Raw genomic sequence first — 5,759 nt, forward strand, 5'->3', positions numbered from 1 at the left:
TGGGGGTTAAATGGTGACTGGTGACCTGCTCTGCGGAGTCGCTGAGGCCAAATCCAGGAGCGGAGGGAAGAGCCAGGGAGAGGTTGGTACGTGATAGTGACGGTGGAGCACGGACTTGATACGTAGAAAGAGTGTCCTCGACAGTGAGCTCTCCAGAGAGAGAGAGAGAGAGACAGAGAGACAAAGAGAGAGACAGAGAGAGAGACAGAGAGACAGAGAGAGGGAGACAGAGAGAGGGAGAGAGAATGAATCACCTGTTTCCCAGGGAACCAGATGGCTGACTACGCATGCGCACATTTGTCCAAATCGGAAAATACTGAGAAGACCCTTCACGTTGTCAGTAAGCCATCAGAACAATTATGCATTAGCTCAGTACTATCCTCGAAGTGAAATTTCTGGAATTCGTCGGCACTGAGCAGAGACTGGCAGCCCAAGGCTGCTCTGGGCTGGGACAGGGCTGGGGACAGAGTGTCTGCAGCCAGATGACACCCGGAGCGCCCGTGCGGCTGTCCTTGTCCCCTCCACCCTGGAAACGTAAACAGTGGCAGACAGTGCTCTGCCATCAAAGCGACCCAGATGGCCGGCTCGGCCCAGCCAAGTCCATACCCAGGACACAGATTTCCAGAGGAAGCGGCAGCCAAGCAGAGACGAAAACAAGCCAGGGAACAGAAAGTCCCCATCACTGCTGTGCAGCTCAGAGCGCAGTGCGCACAGGGCCACGGCCAGACGGGGAGGAAGGCAGGGATGGGCTGGGCCCCTGCCGCACAGTCTGCTTGAGTCCCTCCCTTCTGCACCTGAGCACAGCGTTCCTTCATGTCATCTCTAGATGGTTTGTAATACCTAATACGAGCCAGGTGGGGTGGCACGGGTCTGCAGCCACAGCGCGAGGGAGGCTGAGGCAGGCTGATCGCAAGTTCAAGGCCAACCTGGGCAACTTAGTGACATAGCAAAACCCTGTCTCAATTTTTTAAAAATATTTTTAAAGGACTAGGGATGTAGCTCAGTATGAAGGCCCTGAGTTCAATCCTCAATATCATTTTTTAAAAAATTTTTAAAGGAAGTGGAGGCTTGGCATGATTAAGCAGCTTCGCTGTCCTGGGGACCAGTTGGGGGTGGAAGTCGAGCTGTGGTGCATCCCCGACAGCCGCAGCTGGAGCAACAAGGCCCCCAGAGCTGTCCCGAAAGACATGAGCTGCCTCCCCAGGCTGTGGACAGGGCCTTCTCTGAGGGGTGACAGTGTGAGCTGACAGGATGGCCAGGACGCCTGCTGTCCTCTGCCAGTGAGGCGAGTCCTTCATCGCCATGGCAACTGGGCAGCATCACCAGGCCTGGACCAGTAAGAAGGTCCCTGACCTCGGGTGGCAGCTGGAGCAGGAGGTCTCTGGGGAAGGGCTTGGTCCAGGGATGCTCCCGGCCTGAGCAAGGACAAGCCCAGCCTCTCTGTGGGCCCTGGGCTCTGGATGTGGAGTGACCTCCACACCCCCGGTCACTTCCACCCCAGGACCAAGCCCGTGCTTGGACACATGTGCGCACTTTATACACGAACATGCAGAATGAAAATGCCCACTTCATCCTACCACCCTACACATTGCCACCCAGTTCCTTTTTTAAAAATTAACTTTTAAGATCTTATTTAATTTCCCCCTGACTTGCCAATTCATAAACAAATGGGAGGCTGAGGCAGGAGGATTACAAGTTGGAGCCCCAGTTGGGGAACATAACAAGACCCTGGCTCAAAATCAAAAATACCTAAGGTCTGGTCTGGAGCTCAGTGTGAAGGCCCTGGGTCCAGTCGGTGGTGGGAGGGTGCAGGGTGCAGGGTGCTGCTTCCTGCGCCAGTCACCCGGACCACCATCGCGACCCGGCTGTGGGGGGCTGCAGCGGGAGAGCACCTGATGCCCCGGTGGGACGCTTGCCATGGGGCCCCACTGAGCCCCGTGTGTCCTTGGGGTCCTGTGAGTTCAGCCCAAAGGGGTCTGGGATGCAGGCAACCAGAACAGCAGCCGCCCTGCCAGGAGGCCCTGTGTACCAAGTCCTCCTGGGGCCCTGCAGGAAGCAGCGATTAATGTCACCAGTTTCCTTTTTCTTTCTTTCATTCTTTCCTTTTTTTTTTTTTTCTTCAGTGCTAGGGATTGAATCCAGGGCCTTTGCCCTGAGCTACATCCCTAGCCTCCTTCCCTTTTATTTATTTTTACTTTTTTGAGACAGAGTCTGGCTGTATAGTTCAGGCTGGCCTTGAACACACCACACAGCCCAAGCTGGCCTCAAACGCCCAGTAACCCTCCTGCCTCAGCCTCCCAGGTGCTGGGATTACAGGCATGCATTGCTACACCTGGCAGTCACTCATTTCTTACCTATCTCTCTTTTGAGGGAATAACCAAGGACTACATTTCTAAATGTATTCAAATTATTGAGTCAAAGTGGGTAATTTTTAAATTGATATTGCCAACCATCAGAAAGGTTGCACTGTAATTAGTAATTAGTGGAATACCAAGTAGAAATTAATAAACATCATTTTCATTCCTCCCAGCAGTAAACAATGCTTATTTCTCTTCACCCTCACCAGCACTGGCTATTTTCAGACCAGTGGAGCAGGCCATGAGGAGAACCCCGTGCTGTGCCACTGTCCCAGCAGAGCTGCCGGGTTTCTCAGCCTGGAGCTGCCCTGCAGGTCCTCTGTCCACACTCCAGTTGACTCGTTTATACTTTTCTTGTCGATTTGTACATTTTTCTGGTACAACATCTGCAAATATTTTCCCGGCGAATACACTTGTGATCAAAGCAACGTCATTCACAATTTCCATCTCCCGGTCGTGGGCGTCACTTTTCTTTTGCCTTTCCAACCAGATGGTGAATCCTTGGAAAATGGGGACGACAAGGCCCTGTGCCCCGGGGCTCACGGGGAGCTCTGGTCGCCCAGCCTGGTCCTCCACTCTCGGGCTGGAAATGGACTGTGGTCACCTGGGGAAATTTCGTCCTCTGCAGCCTCCCTGGGTCACGGCCTCCGTCCATCCCGCCTAGCTTCCCACCTGCAGGGCAGCCCATTGCCCTCCTCGACACAGCTTCCGAGGTCAGTGTGACCTCAAGTGACATGCACCTCCCTCGATTCCTCTAAGTCCCGCCTGGACCTGCTTCCGCTAAGCAGAGTCCTCCACCCGGCACTAAGGTAGTGAGCACTTTTGTTTATGACGCAATCTATCAACTTCCAGCCAGGAGGGCCAGCTTGTGGGTGAGTTCTCTGAATACTTCCTGCTTTGCTCCAGGTTCCCATGAATAATAGATTAAAACCCGGGTTAAAATAGTAACACAGTGCTCCCCTTATTAGTTCCAAAAAAGTTTTAGGCTTTTCTTTCAGCTTCTTCTTGTGTCTTATCAAAAAGACTAAAAAGTATACAATTTAATGAGCAATTTTAAAGGTAGCAGCTGTGCCCCGGTATGAAGGAAGAACATGAAAAGGGTCCCAGAGACCCTAAAGGTCTCTCTCCCACAAGGGGAGTGTAAATGCTATTCTAACTTTTGAGATAATCATAGCCTTGTGTTTCTTTTTGTTCTATCATCTGCTGATAAACTCCTAAGTCTTACATACTGCCATTTGGGCTGGGTTTTGTGTTTTTGCTTTGTTTTGTTTTGTTTTTTGAGACAGTCTCGCTATGTGGTCCAGGATAGCCTTGAACTCACTATGTAGTCCAGGCTGGCCCCAAATTGGCAGCGATCCCACTGCCTCAGCCTCCCAGGTGCTGAGATTACAGGCGTGCACCATCACCACGTGCACCACTAGCTTTTTAGGCTAGTTTTGAATTTTATATGAACGGATTAATACTGTCTGTATTTCTCGTATTATGTTTCTTTCCCTCAACACTAAATTTCTGGCTTCATCCGTGTTTGTCCCAAGTAGTTCTGCTTTATTTGCTTTCTCAATAATCTTCCACAATATGATCATGCTACATTTTTATCACACATTCTATTGATGATGAACATTTGAGCTGCTCCTGTGTTTAGAGTTACGACAAGTAATCCTGCTAGTCTTATACACGTACCCTGTAATACCTAGGTACAGGTCTCGTGCAAGGTGGTCAGGTCGTTGGGGTGTGACCTAAGGAGGGAGCTTGCTGAGTTCTCACCAGAGTAGTAGTTAGAAAGCAAGGCCACCCCATGCCCTTGGCCCTTTCCCCTGGTGGCCATTTCTCTTTCTGCTTCTCCACCTTGTGCAACACAGCCCAATGGAGCCCAGACCCAGGCCAAAAAGATGGGACAACCTGGTCCTAGATGTTCAGCTTTAAACACTGTGAGTTGATAGACCTTTTCTTTATAATGTACTTAGCCTCGGGTATTTTGTTACAGAAACAGAAAACAAACTAATACAAGATATAATTCACATACCGTGCAATTTACCCTTTCAATTTGTACAGATCAATGGTTTTTACAATATTCATACAGTGAGCCTGTATCACCACACTCAATGTAGAACATTTTAATTACAAAAAAAAAAAAATGCCCCTTAGAAAGCACTGCCCAACCATCTCCCCCACCCCAGCCCCAGCCCCAGCCCTAAGCAATGACTATAGAGTGCCTGTTGTGGATGTTTCACATAAATGCATCACTTAGCATATCTTCAAGGTTCATCTATTTTGTAGCAGGTATCAGAACTTCATTTTTATTGCCAAATAATATTCCATTGCATCAATATGCCACATTTTATTTATCCACTCATCATTTGATGAATATTGGGATTTTTCCTCCTTTTTGATGATTATGAACTTCAGCTAGTAATGTTCACGGACAAGTTTTTCTGTGGACATATTTTCATTTCTCTTGGGGATATACCTAGAGTGGAACGGAGCAGCCAGCCAATATGGTAACTCTACATTTAACCATTTGAGGAACTGCCACACTGTTTTTCAAAGGAGTTGTACCATTTTAAAGACTCACCAGCCATAGATCATGGTTCCAATTCCTCTATTTATCTCTCTTTGTGATATTGGAGATTGAACACAGGGCCCCACACAGGCTAGGCAAGCACTGCACCACTGAGCTGCATCCCCAGCCTCCTTGCTCACTTTTTAATTAGATTCTATCTTTTTATTATTGACTTATAAGAGTCCTTACATATTCTAGATAAAGTTTCTTATCAGATATATGATTAACAAAAATTTTCTTCTATGCTGTGGGTTCTCTTCTCACTCTCTTAAAGATGTTCTTTGAAGCACAAATTTTAAATTCTGATGATGCTTTTATTTCTACATGTTCTACTTACGTACATTTGGTCTTATTCCTTGAACTTTTGGTATTTTATCTAAAAAAAAATCTATTGCTTAATCCAAGATTACACAGGATTTACATCTACATTTTCTTTTAGGAGTTTTACAGTTTTAGCTCTTACATTTAGGTTTTGATCCATTTTTGAGTTAATTTGGGGGGGGGGGGGCGGTGTGCCGGGGATCGAACTTGGGTCCTTGTGCTTGCGCAGCAGGCAACAAAACCACTGAGCTTAATCCCCAGCCCCTATTGAGTTAATTTTTGTATATGGTGTGAGATGGGTCCAACACAAAATCTTTTTGCATGGGAATATCTGGTTCCTGCCATTCTACTGGTTAAAACCCTAATGCTTTCCCCATCAAATTATCTTGATCATATGGTCATCTATTAAAAACCAATTGACAAAAGACAGAAATCTAGAACACTCAAGAACTTCTGCAGATCAGTAAGAAATGAAATTAAGAAAAAAGCTCCATTTATAATAGTGCCCAAAAATGCCGCCT

General features: G+C 47.6%; 1 long non-coding RNA gene across 1 annotated transcript; it reads right to left on the minus strand.

Moving 5' to 3' along the window:
- Positions 1-2,457: 2,457 nt before the first annotated feature.
- LOC147826865 (uncharacterized) lies at positions 2,458-3,244 on the minus strand. The gene is made up of 2 exons (XR_015453348.1): positions 3,030-3,244; positions 2,458-2,940 (listed from the first exon to the last, which is right to left on the minus strand). It is a non-coding gene; the product is annotated as an uncharacterized LOC147826865 (long non-coding RNA).
- Positions 3,245-5,759: the final 2,515 nt, after the last annotated feature.

The sequence above is a fragment of the Heterocephalus glaber genome, unplaced genomic scaffold (genome assembly GCF_053883595.1).
Source record: "Heterocephalus glaber isolate CG9 unplaced genomic scaffold, H.glaber_assembly_v1.0 deba00001460, whole genome shotgun sequence".
Taxonomy (NCBI): domain Eukaryota; kingdom Metazoa; phylum Chordata; class Mammalia; order Rodentia; family Bathyergidae; genus Heterocephalus; species Heterocephalus glaber.